The sequence below is a fragment of the Monodelphis domestica genome, chromosome 7 (assembly GCF_027887165.1).
Source record: "Monodelphis domestica isolate mMonDom1 chromosome 7, mMonDom1.pri, whole genome shotgun sequence".
NCBI lineage: Eukaryota > Metazoa > Chordata > Mammalia > Didelphimorphia > Didelphidae > Monodelphis > Monodelphis domestica.
The window spans coordinates 88,947,566-88,969,400 of record NC_077233.1 but is presented as its reverse complement, the minus strand read 5'-3'; positions in this window follow the sequence as shown (position 1 = coordinate 88,969,400).

Genomic DNA, 21,835 nt, shown 5'->3' with positions numbered 1-21,835 from the left:
GGGAAGAGAGAGCTCGTTTGGGAAAAAAGCCTTGAATTCTAATTTGGAAGACCTACATCCCAGACTCCCGATCAAATCCTGCCCCTACCTCATTTTTTTCCCCATGCGATGTGGAGTCTATTCTGCCCTCTCCCTCTGCCTCAGTTTTACTATCTAGAAGGCAAGGAAGAGGCTTAAACTAGATCCTCTCTAGCTTTAAGATCCCTAAGTGATGGTTGTGGTGGCCTGTCCTTATAAAATAAATCCCTGAGCTTTGTAAGAGAGGAACTGCAGCTATGAAAAGTGTGTTGAGTTTCTATACAAATCATATCCCAATTAAGGCTTCTTTCCCTTGAAATAGAGACGCAGCTTTTACTGTCCCTTGCGTTGTTTTCAGAACATCTTAAGGGGCACTGAGGAATGGAATTATTGATAATTACCGAAGCCTCACCGCTCCATCTCTCACTTTCAGATCCCTAGTGTATGGGTCCAGCTTATTAAAAGCCGGAGAAGCGGGGCTTGGCTTCAGCTCTTCCCCACTGAAGACAGAAAGGTATCTCCAATAGGACTGAAAAGAGCTGATAATCCAAGAGAGAAAATCGAGCTCTGCTTCTCCTTGTACTGAGTAAGACTCGGTAATGCATAGCCTGGCCTTAATGTCAGGAGCCAATTAAAGCGACAAGAAAAGGAACAGTCACCTGTGTGAATCTGGCTGGCAGAGGCCTCGAGGAGGGTGCGGGAACCTTCCAGGAAGGAGGAGCTGGGCTGATGGCAAAGAAAGCATCAGAGGCGCAGAGCTAACTCCCAAAGGGAGGAGGAGAATTTAGCTCTTTTCCCTGTTATCAGCTGGCAGTGACAACTTACCCAGGCCTAAGGGGGAATCCTCAGTATCTTTTATTAATCCATTCTTTGGCATCTGACAGATGGAGCCAGAGGACTGGGGGGGGCGGGGGGAGCCCCTACGGATTACAATCAAAGTGCCCTCTAAGTGGGTTCAGGCCGGATCACCAGGAATCTTTGCAGTTTCAACGTTCCAGGGTCTGTGGTGCACATCGTCAGGGAAGAAGGAATGAAGGCTTGTGCTTTGGAAAAGAAGGGCATTTTTTCTTCTCTTTCCCTCATCCCCACTTCCGTAGAAAAGGGGAAAAGCATTCTCATGGAAGTGTCAAGAGGGAAGAGAATGTGAACTTCAATCTTTGGGAGGTTTCTTGCCACAGCTCACCATTCCTCAGTCAAATTCCAAATGTGTATTGGGTGACTACTTTAGGCGGTTAAGTTGCAAAATGAATAAAGCACTGGACCTGGAGTCAGGAAGACCCGAGTTCAAATCCAGCCTCAGACATTTACACATTTGTGATGTCAGGCAAGTCACTTTGTTGGTCTCAGTTTCCCCATCAACAAAATAGTTGTAATAATAGCACCTACCTCCAAGGCTTGTTAAGAGGATAAAAAGAGATAATATTTATAGTATTTTATAAAACTTAAAGTACTATCTATATCCTAATATTAGTACTACTACTACTACTACTACTACTACTACTACTACTACTACTACTACTACTACTAGTTCTGCTCCTATTTTCAAGGCACCTATCTAGGATTTCTAGTCTTGTTTATACTGTCATACTCTGAGGATTGCAATAATGCCTCATACATTGGACCAAAGACGAGGAGGCAGCCAAGGAATCATATTGAGTGATGAGCTTTTAAGAACTAAATATTCCACAACCCTGGAATACTAGTGGCCCAAAAGGCACATGGGAATAAAAGGCACAAGTGCCCCAGAACTTATCATGGTTCATGGCAATAAGATCATTCATAACTAACTCTTTTCTCAGTGCATTAACTTCCCCCCATCCCAATCTGAGGTTTCAACAGGTAGAGGGAACTCGATATTCTTTTTTTTTTCTTTTTAGGATCAATGTTGTGTATTGATTCCAAGGCAGAAGAGTGGTAAGGACTAGGCAATGGAGGTTAAGTGACTTGCCTAGGGTCACATAGCTAGGAAGTATCTGAAGTCAGATTTGAACCCAGGACCTGAACCTGGCTCCCAAGCCACTGAGCCACCTTGTTGTTCCCCTGAGTATTTTTGATGGTAAGTTTCAGTCCTCCAGGGTTGCCTGGGGTCATAAGAAATGAAAAGATTGTCTGTCTGTGGTCAAGTATCTAGTATGTGTCAGAAGTATGCCTAGAACCCATGACTCTCTGATGTTGAGGCAGTCCCTTTACTCTCTGCCTCCTCAGAGCTTATAAGGGTTACAATAAGAGTAACTCATGTTTGCAAAGTATCTTATGTGTATCATTTCATTTGTTCTTCATAATAACCCCATGCGAAGGAATATAAGTATTCCCATTTTACAGATGAGGAAACTGAGGCACAATTAGGTTAAGTGACTTATAGCTATCAAGTCTGGGATGGAAATTGAACTTATGTCTTCTTAAGTCCAGGGACAGCAAGCTATCCATTATACCACACTGTCTTATGACTTCAGCCTTCTTATTGGCTGTATTTCTTCTGCTTCTATTTTGAGAAATGGTAGATTCTTCCTGAAGATGTTGAGAGCAGGTGAGAGCAGCTAAGGATGTGTGTGGAATTACAGGAATTGCTGGCTCAGGAGACCATGTTATGCCAGGGTTGGGAATGGTGAGCCAGTATCATTGTCATGCTCACTGACAGGATTCCTAAGAAGTCTACTAGTTGCTATTCTGCTCTAGTAAAGTCTAGTATGGGAGAAATTTGGAGCATAAGACACAGTTCTCTCCCACCCAGAGTAAGTCTAGTGCTTGGGATGTGTGGGGTCCCCTCCCCACACACACTTCCACTCCCTCCCCCATGGCTGTGTCTCCCTGAAGAGCTCTGCTCTGGGGTAGAATGTTGATTTTCATGGTCCCTGTGTAAAGGTGAGCCAAGGGCCGTTTCCAGTTTTCCCCATGATGGGCGCCATGACAATGCTCTGTGCAGAAGTACCAGGACATGGGCATTCAGTTAAGGAACTCACTTGTGCTGTCAGTGAACCCATCCGCTCGGCTCTCAGGGCTATGAATGCCCACCCAAATAGTGACAGGCGACTGACTGCATGGCGAGAAGCCTTAGACCTTGGCATGAAAGTACAAGTGGTCACTTAAATGACCGAAGACTAAGCCAAAGCTGGGGGGAAAGAGAAGGAAGGCATCTTTGCATCTTGTCATGAGGCTGGCTCTTCATGCTCCTCATCTCACTTTATACCTTTCTGGCTTTCATATCTCTGACATCTGCTCTTTCACTGGTTCCTTTTCTTTCTTCCACCTCAGATCCAAATATTTAGTCCTTGACCCTCTGCTATTTTCTTTGTATGTACACTTGCCCAAAAAACTCACAGCTTTCACTATTCTTATGTGTTTCACTCCCACATTTCTATTTCTCATCTGACATCCAGGAACCAACTTGCAATGGTTAAGTTTCTTTCTTTCTTTTTTTAAAAACCTTTGGTCTTAGATTCAATACCATATACCGGTTCAAGGCAGAAAAGCAGTAAGGACTAGGCAATGGGGGTGAAGTGACTTGCCCAGGATCACACAGCCAGTAAGTGTCTGAGGCCAGATTTGAACCCAGTTCTTGCTTTACTAATGGGATCAACATTATTCTAGTCACTTGGACTTGGAACCTTGTAATAAATAATCTTTGACTCATCCTTTTGATATCAATATCCAGTGAGTCACCAAGTTCTGTCAACTTTGTGCTCAAAATGCCTCACAACCAGTTTTTCTTCTGTCACTAGTTTCCTTCAAGATTTAAATAAAGTACAACTTTCTACATGAGACCTTTTCTAATATTTCTACCTGGATTTTTTGTGCCTTTCCCTCAAATAACTAGGTACCTATTTCATAAATACTCATATATATGTATGTCCCGATAGAATGTAAGCTCCTTGTGGGCAGAAGCTGCTCTGTTGTCTTTGTAATTTCTAAACATTATTTTCCTAGCATCATTCCTGGAACATATTAAGTCCTTAATAAATGTTCATTGATTAGTTGATCATATTTTCCTAGCTTACTTAAACAGCTTCTTATTAATTCTCTGGACCTCCAATCTCTATCCCTTCCAATCTGCTTTACATATTACTACTAACCTTTTTTTGAGAATTAAAAAGAATTTATTATAAAGTATGCCAAGGTAGCAACACATTGACGATCTGATTACTGGAGATCAGTCACTACTAGTCTTTTTAAATAAAACCTATTTTCAGCATGTCACTGCTATGCTTGGGAACATGTAATGGCTCCCTATTGTCTAATTCTTCCAACCCATTTTCTTCCATTCAGATCTTCCATAACCTGATTTCAACTTGCCTCTCCACTATTTCCCAAAGCTAAAACTTCAATCCAATTAGGACTGGTCCTTCTAACCATTACCTTCTCCTTCCAACAAATGCATGCTCATTGTTGTTTTGGTGACTTGCTCATAAGATCCCCTTAAATAGAATGCATTATTTCCTCCGTTCTACCTAGTCAAATCCTACTCATCTTTCAAAGACTTCTTTGGTCCATATTGATTTCTCTGTTATCTGAGCTCTGTTACTCAGAGTATGCAATGGAGAGTTTAGTCCTTAATCCTAAATCATTGACTCTTTTTTAGTCACCTCATGTCTGTATGTTTTTTCCTCCATGACTAGATTGTAAACTCTTTCAGGGTAGACACTATGTCATGCTGCTGAGAGGCAGAATGGTATAATGAAAAGAATGGTGGAGTTGGGGTCAGCAGATTCTGGAGTTCCAGTTCCCTATCTGATCTTAAGACACTTTTCTAAGCTTACGTTTCCACACCTGTAAAACTGGTCTAATTTGTAGCAGGATTGTTGTGATGAAAATGCTGAATGATCCTTAAATTACCACCAAAATATGAGTTATTGTGATTTTTATGAGCTCAGGGCAATGTGAGTACAGGGAAATAGAATCATAAGATATAGCACTAGAAGGAACCTTGGAGATAATTCTAACCCCATGATTTTACAGATGAGGAAACTAAGGGTGACTTGCTCACTTAGGTAGTAGGTGCAGAGACCAAGAGTCAATCCCAGGTATTCCAATTCTAAATTCAGCTCACTTTCTACTTTGCTTCCCTATCTTGTTGTTCAGTTGTTTTCAGTTGTGTCTGACTCTTCATGACTCCTTTTGGAGTTTTCTTGGCAAAGGTAATGGGAGGAAGCAAACAGAGTTAAATGACTTGTCTAGTGTCACACAGCTAGTAAGTGTCTGAAGCTGGATTTGAACTCAAGAAGATGATTGAAGATCTGGCACTCTATCTACTCTACTCCCCCCACCTAGTTGCCCTCTTTATCTTACAAGGTAGCAAAATGAATGACTATCCTCCTCCCCTCACCATTGGAAGTTTCATTCCTCCCCCCATTCTATAATTAGAGCTTAATTCCATATTTTAAAACTGAAAGGGACCATTTAATTCAACTTACTCATTTTCATTTGAGGAGGGGTGGCTAAGTGATTTGCCCAGGGTTACACTAGTAGGAAGTAGAAGAATATGGCTTTAAACTCAAGTATTCTAACTTCAAATCCAGTGATCTTTCCATTTTTTCATATTTTTTAACTTAAGTATTTTTTTGCCCATTAAGATGCAAATTTTATTGTGAAGAGTAATAGCCTAAACTGATTCTAGTCATACCTCTATTCAAATAAATGGGGGGAGGGTTGTTCCCAAGGTCAGGTTTTTATGGGGCTAAGGAAGAGAAGATCCTAGAGTGCCAAAAACAGAACTTTCCTAACTTTACAATGTTGCTGAGTTAGCATTGGCCTATCATAAAGTAAGTACTCAATAAATAATGGTTGGTTGATTGATAGACTAAGAGATAGCTTGGATAATACAAAGGTTGAATAATCAATCCTTACATATCAGAGATTTGATCAATTATTTCTTTAAAAAATGAGTTTGTCTAGTACCATAAACAGCTCTACAGGCTTTTTGGATTCTGGAAAAAATGGTTCAGGAATGAGTTTTGTTCTAAACTCTTGTTGCATGTCTTACCAGAGTTCTAATGCACACACATTTACTGCACCACCTAGAGTTAGGAGAGGATTTCTCTAAAAATAACTGCTGTGGAATATTTAATTTGATACTAGCACTGTGACTAATACTTGAAAAAAAAAAAGAGTCTGTGTGACGAGAGACAGCACAATAATGGGAAGAAATTCATGTTTGACCTTTAAACCAGTACAGAATGAAAGAAATCTATTGCATCATTATCTTAAGGCCTTGTGTCTATATATAAAATGATGATAAACATTATTCTCCAGCTAGGTTCTGCATCCACTGCCATGTCGTACTATGATGCCTCGTTGTGGTATGGAGGTGACCCTGAGGTCTTGAAGGCCGATGGATTGTAAGCTCTCTTAGATTTTATGATTTGGGGAATTCTGTTACAATTCTAGTAATATATTGAATATGTGGTCCAAGACCCCGCTAGCTAAGTACAGAGATATTTATTTCTAGGTTGGTCAATAGGAGATTTATTTTGACAATGGCAACCCATGAAACTGAAAAAAGCTGATGGAGCTGAATCCTATGTAGCTTCTGTTCACTTTCCAGTAATAGTGGTAGAATGGTAGAAAGGAGATCAGGGAGAACTAAGAGCCACATAGTTTTTAAACCTTAAAGTAAGTGAAATCCTTAAATTAATTCTTGTTACTTTAAATCTTTGCCAGCTGAACTAAAATGGAGGACAATAATAACAGCAACATAGTGGAAGGCCTCTGGCACACTGGGTAGATTCCCAATGGAAGGTCTTTAGGAGACCATGACTAAGAATCTCACACTAGGACAAAAAGTTATGGAGAGGTTGAAATCTAAAGGAGGGAATACTCTTCTGGGCCAGGTCTGACTCAGGTTAGACTGTTGGTTCAGTCTTGGGACTAGAATGAAATGAGGCACAGGTAGACTAACATTTTACAAAAAAGTAGACTTGGAAGGACAATGGGTGGCTCAGTGGATTGAGAGCCAGGCCTAGAGACAGGAGGTCCTGGGTTCAAACCTGGCTTCAGACACTTTCTAGCTGTGTGACCCTGGGTAAGTCACTTAACCTCCATTGCCTAGCTCTTACCACTCTTCTGCCTTGGAATCAATGCATAGTATTTATTAATTCTAAGATTTTAATTCTAAGGATTTTAAAAAATAAGTAGGTTTGCTTTATAATAGCATGGAAAGATATTTAGCAAGTATTCAGCACTGATTTGGTTGGGGGCAATACCCCTGCTTCTGCCCAGTCAGTAAGGGTATGTCAGACTTGAGGGATCCCCAACTCCCTGCATGCTGAGCTTTGACGCTTTGATGCCCCAGTGGCCAACTTCATTCCTTAGTCGTAACCACTGCAGTACTGAGATTTAGGCTATGAATAGGGACTGTGGTCGTTCACAATGGCAAACAAAACTGAACAGTCCATTTTGCAGAAACAAAGCAATCACATTGTGAAATCGTTTTTGGAAATCAATATCTGTAGGTGTTAACTTTCAGGGAATTGGGATAGTGCTGAACTAAGCCACTGTTGCCAAGAAGAAAAACTCAGGAGTGCTAGCCCAGCTGGGTTGGGGGAAGCTAGAAACAATTCTAAGAGTTTATGAGAAAAGGAGGCATTCTATTTAAAAAAAGAACAGATGAGCTGGGAAACTCAAGATCCAATTTCCAAAGTCCCTTATTGGCAATCAGAAAAGAAGACAAAAAGGGCTAAATGTTAACTGCTGAATGGGATTGCCTTTGATAGCTCCCCTCCAAATTGTTAGGAGAAATATGGAGAAAATAGTAAGCATGTGTCAGAAAGTTACTAATGAATGTGTCATCATTTCTCATGCTATCACTAGGCAGTCTGCAGTGGTGAAAATGCCAATGTTTCCAGCAGAGAAAGCTAGACTAGGATCAGTATAACCTTGCCCAGAATCTCTTCATTATTTATGGACCGCATATTTTAAATGCAGATCCATCATCTGTACTGCTAATTGGAGAGCAAAACAGTCTATGTTTCTGAGAGTTACACTTCTTCACCAGTGGCATAATGATTACAGGGGCTAATCCTCCCTCTGTTGGGTCCCTGAATACTCTAATCAATAGCATAAGATTTTTTTTTTAAAATGAAAGTAGTTCTTTATAAAATCTTCTCATTTGAAATTAAATGTCACTTTTTTTGAGGAAGGGAATAGAAGCTAGCCCTTGAACCAGGTCCAGGACAGATCGATGCTCTGTATTCTTGCCTATGAAATTTCTCTCTTCATCTTTGGCTTAGAGGTAAAAATGGTTCTGAGATGAAGGCAAAAGGAGGCAGGAGACCCTGGTATTAGAAAACCTAGCTTTGTATTCAGGCATTGACAAGCACTACTTGTATGCCCTGGGGCAAATCACTTAACCTCTCTCAGCTTCCTCTTCTGTAAAATGAAGGATTTATATTAGCTAATCCCTCAACTCTCTTCCATTTTTGTCATTCTGTAACTTTCCCAGAGACACAGATTTCTTCAACCACTAGAAGAATGGAATCTTACTGGGGATGGAAAGTGGAAGAAAGGGAGCAAGAGTGTGCTACTCTCCACAGCTCTAATTTGTAGCTCACTTTCATATATACAGATTGCATTCTTTAGCATCCCATTGAGGTAAGCAGTTCAAGCATTCTATACATTTTGTAGATAAGGAAGTGGAGACTCAAAGAAGTAACATGACTTGCCTACACAGATACTAAGGAATGTAATCAGGATTCGAATCCAGATTTCCTGGATACAAATCCATCTCCAGTGAAGGAAGGCGAGGGGCATCCAACAAAGAAAATTTACCTTGAAAATCAATGACTATTTTGAAGAGCTAGAGAAGACTGGATCTGAAGTAAGGAAGACTCAACGTCCTGAATTCAAATTTGACCTCCGACACTTATTGGCTGTGCGATCCTGTACAAGTCATTTAACCCTGTTTGCCTCAGTTTCCTCACCTATAAAATGAACTGGAGTAGGAAATGCCAAATCATTACAGTATCATTGTTAGGTAAATCCTAAATGGGATCATGAAGCATTGGAAATGACTGAAAATAACTCAACAACAACAACAAGGAGGAGAAAGAAAGCATCTGGATCTGACAAGGGATAAGAAAGAACAGTCTAGAAAGTAATACCACAAAATTAGAGAATCTTTTGACTAACTTCACATCCTGGTAATAACTCAAAGGCTACAAAGATCCATTTGAAAAATGGAAGCTATTGAAACAGTTATAGGGAAGATTTAAGATTGAAACAAAAAGAATGTTTAGTCCAGAGAAGAGACTTCAGGAGAACATTTTCTATGATCCCCATAGCAACTAGAATAGGACTTAATACATAGTAGATCCTCTTTTTTATTAGTTGGTTCATTAGTTTTCAGTATTTGAAAGACTGGGACATGGGAGAGCAATTGGGAGAGGGGGGTTGGCTTAGAAAACTTCTTAACTATTTAAGCTGTGGAAAAACAAGATTGGGACAGTTCAGGAAGTTTTGAGTTCCCCATTCCTGTAGACTGGTATCAGTGAGATTGGATGGCTTTTTAGGTCTCTTCCAACTCTAAGATCATGAGATTCTTCCATCCTCTGACATTCCCAATTAATTAACTTTAGAATAAGGTGCCCTGACTGAAGTCACTAATTACCCTCATGGCTGACTCATGGGAGCACCAAGTTTGATAACTCAATGTAGCTGGCATGGGAGGTAGTGAGATACAATGAAAGCTCTGGCATAGAAGCCAAAGGACCTGACCTGAGATCCTGTCTCTGATGCCCACTTGTGCTCTTGGAGAAATTATATAACTTCTCTGGGCTTCAAATTCCTCATTCATAAAATCAATGGGTTCCTAAGGTCACTGATGAGCATCAAACATCTGTCTGCTCAGCCTTGTTCTTTTTACTATGGGGGATACAGAAGAATGGGTGGTCTCTGCTCTTGCAGCAATCACAATGTAGATTGGAGGAGATAAAACATAACAAGAGCAAAACCATACAAGAGAGCATCAAATTGTGTGCTGACTTTATGAGCTGGAGGAACTTGGAGAAACGAGAGATTCCTGTAAGCTGGAGTAGTCAGGGAAGGCTTCCTAGAAGAGACTGGACTATAGCAAGACTTTGGGGATAAGTAGACTAGAAAGGGAAGAAGTGGAAGTAAAAGGGAGTCAGACAATAGTATCCATTATTGGATTATGAAGGTGGAAGGTGAAGTTGTTCAGTTCTTGTGCCTGACTTCATGACTCCATTTAGAGTTTTCTTGGCAAAAAATACTAGAGTAGTTTGCCATTTTCCCCCTCCAGATCATTTTACAAATGAGGAAACTGAGGCAAACAGTGTTACATGACTTGCCCAGAGTCACATAGTTAGGAAATGTTTGAAACCAGATTTGAACTCGGGGAGATGGCTTTTCCTGACTCTAGATGCAGCACTCTCCACTGTACCACCTAGCTGCTTCTAGCTGTTCCACCTAGGAGGATGGAAAAGAGGCCTGTGTTAACTTCTCAACATTCCAAGGATAGGAAGAAGGGCAGCGAATGGAAATGAGGCATTGATTTTCTTCGTTTCCTACCTTAGAAGATGATGTGGCCTGGAATGTCTAAGTCCTTAACAGTAGGGGGTTGGAATATGCTTTCTGCAAAACACAAAAATGCTTCCCTCTGTGTCTAATGTCAGGGGACTGGTGATAGCTTTGTAAGTGGTTGTTTTTTATGCATAAAAAGATTATCTCTGTCCTGATTTGCAATATATGTGCTATTTTGGGCCTGATTTCCTCTTTTGAGCTTTTTTGTATTGGAGTTATAATTTAACCATTTGGCTACATAGCAACACAAATTAATAATAGAAATATGATCCATAAAACCCATTTCATGGCATTAGAAACTTCTGCTGCTAATTATTCTCCAAGATTTTTAATTTTAATTCTTCCTCAGTGATTTAATGCAGAAATTCAAATGCAAAGTCATTTCTCCCAAAGGATAAAAAGAACAAAATAACTGAACCCTCTACCTTTTTGTGTTGTTCATGGTGGATCTCAAGTGATTTCCAGGAGCTCCTTTTAAGGAGAAGTTGCCCCCATTTAAAATGTTAGGGATACTTTGGTGGTGAGCATGGATAAACTTCAGTGTCCTACTCTTCAACTCTGGATTTGGAGTCAGAGAACCTGAGTTTAAAACCTGGTTCTGCTGCCCACTATGTGTGTGTGTGTGTGTGTGTGTGTGTGTGTGTGTGTGTGTGTGTGTGTGTATGACTGTACAAGCCATGGAAGCTAGCTTCCATAAGCCTTAGCTTCTTCCTCTATAAAAAGAGGGTTTTGAAGTTTCTGGTCTTAGATAATCCTTTACAATCCTAAAATTCTATGATTCTGGATTCTGCTGTGTCATGGGGGCATGGAAAAATGATAGTCAGGCCAGTGATAGCCTCCTGGAGACTCCCTACCTCACACTTCTGATCCACTCTCATTGAAACATTTGGCAATGATACATGAAGAAAGCTTCACCAATATTTGTCAAAGACTTCCTTTTTTGATTCAATAATAGTAGACAGATCCAAATCTTTACCAATTCATCATCTCTAGTAGATCATAAGTAGAGCAGTTGGGGGGGGCATTTCTCATTGGAAACTAGATAAATCCAAGGAATTATTATTTTAATAATATTTTGAATGGGTTGGTATAATAAAAACAGATGGTTAAAGTTTGTCATTTTTTAAGGCAAAATAATTAAATACTGTACTGCTTAATCTGTTTCTCTCTTTCACACCCTCTGTCCTCCTCCCACAGCACACTAGGATTTAACATATTCTAAAGTAGGAGACTAATAATATCTTCTAAGTCATTTCAGTTCTTCTGACCCAAAAGGAACTAAGACCAGGTCAGTTTTTTGGATCTTTGAGCTTTCTGTGTTGTCCTAATGAACATTTCTGCACTTCACTTTCCTCATCTGTAAAATAAGGAGGTTGGATGACATGGTGAATATACTGGATTGAGAGTCAAAGGTCCCAGGTTCGAATGCTGACCCTGATGTCACCCCATTGAAACAAGTCTCTGACCTCACTTTTCTTATCTATAAAGTGAATGGATTGAATTCATTGACTTCTTTAGGGAGTGAGATAGAGTGTGAAGGAAAGGTAGCAGATCCAGAAAAGGAGATGGTGGTTTTCAGACAGCTGAATGACCAAATCAGATCATTTTCTTGGTGAAATTAACTGATTGGGCAGAATTTAGTTGTGAAGATAAAGGGAACAAATAACATCAAAAGGCAAACCCAAAGAAAATCCAACTCAGAACCCAAGCATCCCATAGATTTAGGCTCTTGGAAAATTCTGGCCAAACAAAACAGGACTGGAATACTTCCACATAGCCACCCCATCCTACATTAAACTCTGGGAACTTGACCTCATGAATGGGTGGTATATTCTACTTAGGGGCAAGTTAGCATAAAATGGTCTGTGACCATTCTGGTCTGTCCCAACCTAAAAAGTCCTGTGCATAGTATTATAATCTTTTACTGAATGCAGCACTGTTTGCTTCCTTTTAGACCTGCCTTCTTGATCAAGTCAACAACTTGAAGAGGAGTAGAATGATTAATAGTGGTAGTTTCTGTATGGATATCAGTAATTTCCCAGGGAAAAGAATGCAGAATGCAATGCTGTCAAAGTGCTTGCTGAGTTCAGCAAGCCAGAACCTTCAGAATGCTACTCCATAAATGTTTCCTTTGTGGCAAGACATCACCATACTGGCATAGGAGATAGAATGCCGGACCTGGAGTCAAGAAGACCTGAATTCAAATCTGGTCTTAAGACACTTACTAGCTGTGTGGTCCTGAGCAAATTACTTAACCTTGTTTATCTCAATTTTCTCATCTGTAAAATGAGCTGGGGAAGGAAATGACAAGTTAGTCCAGTATCTTTGCCAAGAAAAACCAAAATGGGGTCAGCAAAAGTCAGACGTGAGTGAAATGCCTAAAGGACAACATTTACCTTATTACCTGAAACATCAGATTAACTGACTTCTTCGATTCCAGAGGTCTGTATCCTTTTGGCACCATAAAACCAAGAGGAAGGAAAATTTGAAATGTTAGCACATTAAACCTTGGAAAGTGCCAATGTGATTGATCGTACCAAAGATAATATCACATAGTAGGTGCTTAATGCATTTTTCTTGACTTGGTAATTAATTGTGGAATAACATTAAGTAACTAAAGATGTCTCTATGACTCTATCTCTTTACAATTGTGTATGTTACCAAAAAAATCTATGACCAGGCAAAAATATGGGCCACTGAATTTAAGGGAGACCCAATGATCAGGATATGAGCTCTAATGGTGTCTATGTTATAAAGAGGAGGCAAAGATGGTCCCACAAAGTTCATTGGGTATATAAACTGTGTCTAACTAATGGGAGGACATGGGTGATAGTCACACAAATAAAGAGGACAGACATGGAGGGGTTGTGATCTTTATTTTTTAAGGGAATGTTGACATATGAGATTATAGACTCATTGGAGCTCTGAAGTATTATAAGGCAATCAGTACATGTTGCCAGATTGTCATTTTTACTTGAGTGGGTTGTATGCCAACAACAGTCATCAATCCTCTAAGGATTCCTCCTGAAAACTTGTTTCTAACCCACTCAAAATTGTAATTAATCTTCTGTAAGTAATCAGTTGAACACAATAAATGATGTTCAATAATGGCATACTATCTCCAATAGCTTATAGATTTCCTTGTATCATAGATAAATGTTTCAACTAAACTTATCTTTTGTTTAGCTATTCAGCAAAATGTCTCAACAAGTTTTTTTTAATTAAAGCCAATTTGTCTGTAACAAGGAAATTTAACCCAATAATTCAACTTCTAAACTTTGATGTTTTTAATTCATCAAAAATAAATGGCTCAATTTTTCCCAGTCTTTTAAATCCTGGCCTCTATAATATTTGTTTGGGAAAGGAAATGGGAATTGGAAAAATGGGGATTTGGGGAGGTTTGTATGGGGTATGGAGGACTTAAGGGGAGAGAAGGAATATTGCTTGGTGAGGCCTGGGAGGGAGATGCCCCCTGCTGAGAGGAAGCAGTAGGGGTCCGATAAAGCCTGTTTGTCCTGGAATGACTGAACTGAAGTTCAGCTCCCTTTATGACCAGAAAAGATAGTCCACTTATCTGACTGCGAATTCAAATAATATAAAGTTTAATAACCAGTTGGGATTTGAGTTTTTTCTCAGCTTCAGACCTGAGGCCAGGCCCCAAAGGCTGGTGGAGGGTTCTCCCACTCCCGTCTACTCTATATCAATCCAGTTTTGTCTTTTTAGAATCTTAGCAGTAGACAGAAAGCAAACAAGAACAGGTCTAACCTTCAGAAGCGACTGGGCCTGAATATTCCGGCTAAACCAAGAAAGAGGCGGCACACCACACCAGACTGGGCTGAACAAGCTCCTCTCTCCTCTAACACAAGTCCCACATGGCAGGAAGGAAGTGCTAGTCACTAGACCCAACTGCCACTCCCAGTAGGAAGGAAGTTCTAGTCACAAGACCCAACTGCCACTCCCAGATGCCCCTTCCCCCACAAAATGTCAGTCTTGTTTCCTTTCCACACCTCAGTAGTATTTACAAATCCTGGTCTTAATAATATTGACAAATATTTATAAGCACCCCTATGTACAGGGTTCAGTAACAGGCACAAAGATCCAGAAATAGTAAGACATGGCTTCTCCCTTCAAGAAGCTTCTAGTTTATTAGAGCAAATAAAACATGAATACCCATGACTGTGATACAAGTCAGAGAGTGATAATAACTATGAAAGAAGAACTAACAAAATATTACTGTAGTTCATAGGAGGGAAAGACCCTTTCTGGTTTAGGGGACCAAAGAAGGTTTTATGGAGAGAGTGAAACCTTACCCAAACTTCTATATACTTTTGGTGATACTAATTATTTTAAGATTGGTGCATTATAGGAAGATAGTTTTCAAGTCAGCCCTCTACCTCTGAAATTTGAGATTCACCTTTTCATAATGAACAACCAACTTTGTGACAGGACATTTTAGGTGTTAACTTGGAATCTGGTGAATCATTAACCTAAAATGGATTCAGATAGTGAAGAACTAAGTGAATTTTTTGGATAACAATATAGCTAATGTTCTTCATTAGCCTACAGAATACAAATCACTAAAGTAGCTTTTAAAATTAAGATTGACCTTGATGCTTGTTTAAAAATCAAAATGACCCTATTTACAAGAGCAAGCTCAGTAGAAAAATTCATTTAGATCAATATGTTTTGATAATAATTGCATGGTCCAGATCAATCCTCCAAGTGGTGGGAAGGATGGGAAGGAGGGAGATGGTTTGGAACTTATAATTTTGGAAAATGCATGTTGAAAATTATTATTACATGTAATTGGAAAAATAAAATACCTTTGAATTAAAAATAAAGAAATGAAAAAGAAAAATCCATTCATTCAACAGATGACTATTAAGTGCCTTTTGTATATAGAGTACTAGTTTGGAGAGGAAGAATTGTATTTGATCTGTATTATAGAGAATTTCCAAAGTAGGAATTCCCTATACAGATTAAATCACAGGTCTAGACACTACTCTCCTTCTTCCCCCACTCCCTTTCTCCACAAAAAACAAAAACAAAAACAAAACACCCAAAAAAACAAAAACCCTGTACTATTTCTTGTTTTGGACATCACATTATGGTATAATTTGTTTTAAGATAGCAAAAATATCTTCCTTCTGGAGTCTGAGAGAAATAGTCTTTGCTTTATGACTACGTGAAGAGAGAAGAAATTAATCAGTCCCTGAAAAGGACTGTTCATTTTCACGTGTTTGGACTGGCTATCACATCAAATCAACAGGTATTTGTCTTAAAATATTTACTGTGCCCAGCCTTGTACTAGCTTCTGTGAGGGATGCATAGGAGGAAAAGATCCCAGGCTAGTTGGGGGACACAAGTTTCACATGTATCAGGTGGAAAAAGATTTAATATAGGATGGAATTAAGTGAAAGACTGAATTGTATAAATGATGGGAGAAGGGAAAAAAATCATTGTAATTTGAGACATGGAGGAAAGGCTTCAAGGTTGAGGAAAGTTCTATTCAATTCAATAAATATTTGTCAAGGAATTTACTATCTATTGTGCTCAGTTGTAGGGATATAAAGATGGGCATGACACAGGCCCCGTTTTAAAGGAGTTTACAACTTAATGGTGAGAGGGTGAGAAGTACACAAATAGCAAGGGAGGGTGTGGTAAATACAGAGGAAAAATCTAGGCAAAATGTTACGATGAAAGAATACTGTCAGGAGAGTGCCCATCAGGCAAGACTTCAAAACGGAATTCAGTAGGCTTTGAAAAATGCAGCTGCCAGATGATGGGCATCTCAAAGGGAAAGTTGGACTTGGAGTAGGAAAACCTGAGTTCAAATGCTGCCTCAGATATTTAATAACCATTTGACCCCGGGCAAGTCAGTTAACCTTCCTCAGTCTCAGCTTCCTCATTTGTACAATGGAATTATAAGAGCAGCTACTTACCAGGATTGTTGTAGGTTCAATAAAATACATTTGCAAAATATTTTGTAAACCTCAAAAAACTATGCAAATGCTAGCTGTTGCTATTAAGGATAGGTGAGACTAAGATTACGATCTGACTCCAGTCTACCTTTCTAGACATTATATATTATCTCCTCTCACCCAAACTACAGTTGGCTATTCTTCACATATGATACTCCATCTCCTGTTTCCATATTGTGGCACAGGCTGTCCTCCATGGCTGGTATGTTCTTGATCCTCACTTCTGCCTCTTAGAATCACTTAGTTTCCTTCAAGGTTCAGGTCAAATGCTACCTCCTACATTAGTCCTTTCATGATTCTCCTAACTTTTAGAGCTTTGCCCTTAAAAAAAAAACTAAGACAAAAAATTAACTATATATATTGCATATGTTTTGCATTTACTCATATATGTATATATATATATGTTTTCCTTTTATGGAATTTTGGAATCAATCAACCAGCCAACAAATGATAATTTAGCACCTAGGATGAGCCAGACTGAGCTAGGTACTAGATTAAGAGGGCATGGTTTCTATATCTTCAATGTCTTACATTCTCTAAGGGGAGTTAACATGCACATATAATCATATGTAAAATATACTTAAATAAATCTGTATTTTACATAGTCCTATGTAAAATATACTTAAATACTCAAGAAGATCTGTGGATCCATTTCAGAGTTTCTAAAGATAATTGGGAGATTGCAGATTGCAACCCTTTTATTTCTGCTTGAACAACTGTCATATATATCTTTCCTGTGAGTTCTCTAGGGGTCCACCAAATGTGCTGGAGGTCTTCTTTTGTGACGACATCAGTGGTATACTCTGCCCCTCCACCTGTCATCCCTTATCCTTGCCACATAACCAACCTATTTTCTCTTTTTGTCAAAATTCTATGACATCTTATATTTCTCTTCTTTAAAGTTCCTGGTTGATTCGATATTCCAGTCAGCTTACTCCTGGTGTGTGATACTCATCTTCAGTTGTTTGGAGGTAGTAGTTTTGGGTCTTGTTCCCATCCTGCAACCCTGATAAAATGTCAATTTTGAAAAGATGGACTCTTGTTGCTTTGGGAAGTTTAGGGAAGTAAAAAAAAAAAAGCTTTGCAGTTTCCTGAAAGTAATTCAGCTTGCTCTCCTTATCTTTTTTAATTTAGGGTCCAGGTCAGTGTCTATCCCAAATATATGTGTGTGTGTGTGTGTGTGTGTGTGTACAATTGTAAAGTGCTATAGAATATCCATTTAAATGCATATTGAAATCTGAGTAATATATATTCTTCATCCATCTGGTCTTTCATATGTAAATGGAGAGGACAAACTTACTTGAGTGATTTAAAATCTCTTCCATGAGGCTCTCCATTTTCTTGGGGCTTAAAAATCAATAAAACGCTATCCATCTGGAGGACCTTGACCTATACTCTACATTGGATCTCCTCCATCACAGTAGTGAACAGTTTTGGCTAGCATATATTTCCCTGTTTTATGTCTCACCTGATGTTTATTATCAGAAAATCATTGAGCCCAGGCATCTGGATATGTTTGACTATAGCCGCTTATGAAAATAGAAAAAGAAAAAATTCAAATGGCTTTCATTTCTGTGTATCCCTCATCTGCTTCAGCAGAGTCTTTAGCAGAATATCAGGAATGGAGGAAGACAGTGCTAAAAATCACATTGTCTTTATACTTTTAGCAAACTTTAATTTGTGTTTAAAGTCCAATGAGCAGACACCAGAGGAAATGATTCATGTCAATACTAATCTTTTTATATAGGAAACATGAAGAAAGAAAGGTGCAGCTAAATGTAAATATGGTTCACAAATATTCTTTGTAAATACAAAAACAAGGAAGTAGAGACATGGGCTTTATTGTATACCCAAGAGTTACAAGTAGTATTATTTCATGAGACACATGGTTATCATATATTGAATTACTAATGATAAATATTTTCAAGAAAACACCATGAAAATAATTTCAACTAATTAACAGTGGTTGCTAAGGATGAAGAGATAGAGAAATTCTATTAAAAACTTGAAAAAGAATCTCCAAATGAAATCAGCATATATTTTGATACTTAGCAATTGCAGTGCAAAGATGGAAAAGATGAGGATGGAGAAAAATAATAAGTGAAAACATGGTTTAAGAGAAAGCAATGAGAGGTCAAAGACCTCTAGATTATACAGAAGATTTTTGCTTCTATATCATACCTACTTTCCTCAAGAAAAGAATTGGTAAGTGCTAGAAATGGCAAACAATAAATGATATGATGAAGAGTGAAAATGGTAATATTTTAATGGAGATAAAAAGATTATTATGGATAGAATAGTTATAAGTTGTCCTTTCAAGGTGAGACTATTCACTTGTCAAAGCTAAGATCAGAACTTATAATAAACAAAAAGAAAGAATAATGAGCAAAGATATGGCATATGATTAGGAAAATTTGTCTGGAATATTTAAGCAAGTTATCAGAAATAAAAATGGAAAATGGACAACAGGAATAACACTGATATTGACTAAAATAATTCTTCTCAACAATCAAGAAATAGTTAAGAACTACCTACTATGGATCAGGCACTGTCCCGGGTACTGAAAATCAAAGTAAAAAGAATGAAATAATTCCTATTCATAATGAGTTTATAGATGTAATATATTAAGTTTTACAATAAAAAGAGTAAAACAGAAAAGCACTTCTGTAAGCACACATTTGGCTTACCAGACAAATGGAGAGAGATGGCTATCAAAGGCAATTCTGGGACAGAATAGAAACTTGTCATTGTGGTTTCATAAAGAAGAGAGAAGCCACAGAGGGTAAAAGTCGTCTAAAAAGAGCTTGGCAAGATATACAACTGAGAAAAGTCATCCCAAAGCTTTCAAGGAGAGAACTGGAAAGAGGTCTCTATATGTAGAAGAAAAATGAAAAAAAATTGTAAAAATTATAACAAACTATTTCCAACATCAAGGATAGTGAAACTGCTACAATGAGATCTAAACATCATAGTTCTGAGATATTTATATAGAATGTAGAAATGATACCAAGCAAAAAAAAACAATCTTAGTGTTGATTTGAAGACAGAAGGTAAGAGTTTTTTTAAATATAGATTTTGAGAAAAGAAATGATGTATTACAAGCTTGGAAAGGCAGATTGGAATGTCTTGAGGAATTTATATTTGATTCTAGAAATAATAGAAAGCCAAAAGAAATTATTGAGCAGAGGAGTCTCATGGTTAGATCTGTGACTTGGGAATTTCACTTTGGCTGCTGTGTAGAGAATGGTTTGGAGAATGCAAAGAGATCAATTAGGAGATTAAATGTGAAGAGTAGGCAATGTTGTAAAAATAGAATGGAAAAGATCTGGCAACTTCTTTGGCCATTTAAGGGGATAGAGAATCAGACATCTAGGATATCAAATGATTGTAAGCTCCTTGAGAAGGGGGACTATCATTTTGTCTTTGTACCCTCAGTTTTTAGTACAATGCCTGGCACATAGTTGGTGCTAAATGAATATTAGTTGATTGAGTTATTGATTGATTGCTATGAGGGTGTATAGAAAGAGTATTCTGGCATGAGCAATAAGCAGAGAAGGGGAAATCAGTGAGGAATACTATAGAGGAGATATATTAAGGATACCAGAACATGTTTTGGATTCATTCTATAAAAGGTTGAAGAGGTAAAGAAATAAAGAACTTTGGCAACAATTTGGACTTTATTCACTGGGCAAAAGTGAGCCACTATAGATACTTAAGAGCACAGTTTTGGTAAGACAAAATTTCCATTAGTGTATAAAATAAATCAAAGAGAGGAGAGAGTTGGGTATGATTTTTGTGATCCAGGCATGAATTATGAGTTCCTGGGCAAAAAAAGGGCCATTGGAATGAAGAGGAAAGGATGAATCAAGAGTAACATTGTAAAGGAAGAACCAACAGTACTTGGTGAATCATTTAGTTAGCAAACATTTAATGAGACCTCTTCCTTTTTCCACTGCATACTCTGCTGTGGGCAAAGCCCTTTGCTAAGTGCTGTGAGAAAAGAAGAGTAAGATATAATTCCTAGTCCCAAGGAATTCCTAGTCTAGTAAGGGAGATAAGACATTTTATTATAACTGACATTCATATAGCATTTTAAAGTTTACACAGTACTTTCCATGTATTATACTATTTAAGCCTCACAATGACTTTGGGTAGATATTGTCATCTTCAAAACTTATTGTTTTATAAATTGTTGTAATTTCATCATTTTTACAATATTTACAAAAACAGTATTTACAAATTATTATTGTTATTTTACAAATAAAGAAACTGAGGTTCAGACAGGGTGTGGAACTTGCTCATATTCATATAGCTAGTAAGTGTTAGAAGTGTGCTTTGAAGTCAGGTCTTTGACTCCAAGTCTGGCACTCTATCCCTGATATAATACTGCTTCACAAATGTACAAAAATAACTAGGACACAAGGCAGCAGGAGATGGGTACATGGCAAGAGGAGTACAAACAATAACAGTACTTTGAATTTGCACGTTTTACTTTATAAAATGGGTTTCTGCCCAATATCTCATTAGAATTCACGACTCTTTGTTAAAGGAAGTGAGACAAATGTTCTGAGAAAGGTGAGATCACTTTTAAATGATAGACTGGGCAGGCTTGATGAAGAAGGTAATATTTGAGCTGAGCCTTGATATATGGGAGATGAAAAAGTATAATAAAAGATGAATTCACCATTTGACACCTGAAGACTAGAAAAATGAAGTATTATTGAACAAAATGAAACCATTAGGAAGGGGACCCAGTTCATGGGGAAACTGATGAATTTAATTTGGGGTGTTTTTTGGTTGCAGGTGACAGCAGACAGGAAACACAAGTGGAAATAACCTGTAGGCATCTGGAGGTATGGCAGGCAGTAGAGCATGGATGAAAGATTTGTATTTAAGATATAGCTATTGACTGAATCGATAATTGAAGATGTGAAATGTGAGCTCTTTAAGGGAAATAATTGAGAGAAAATAAAACAATGATGGACCTTGAAGGGTTATCCAAACAATAAAGAATGAGGAATAAGAACCAGTAAAGGAGCAAGAGAAGTAGGAGGAAAACTACGATAGTGTATTGAAAGTTGAAGAAGAGTTTAAGGAAGGGGTATGCTGTCAATAGTGTCAAGTAAAATGATGCCTGGGATAAAGATAATTGGACTGGCAAGTAACTTTGAGATAGTAGCTGACGTCAGGTTGCAGAACATAAAGAAGAGGGTGGCAAGAGAAAATTGAAGCAATGGCTGACAGTTAAGTGTGGTTCGCTATTTTTTTGTCCCTTTCTCTTTTCTCTAATTTTTTAAGGCTAAAAT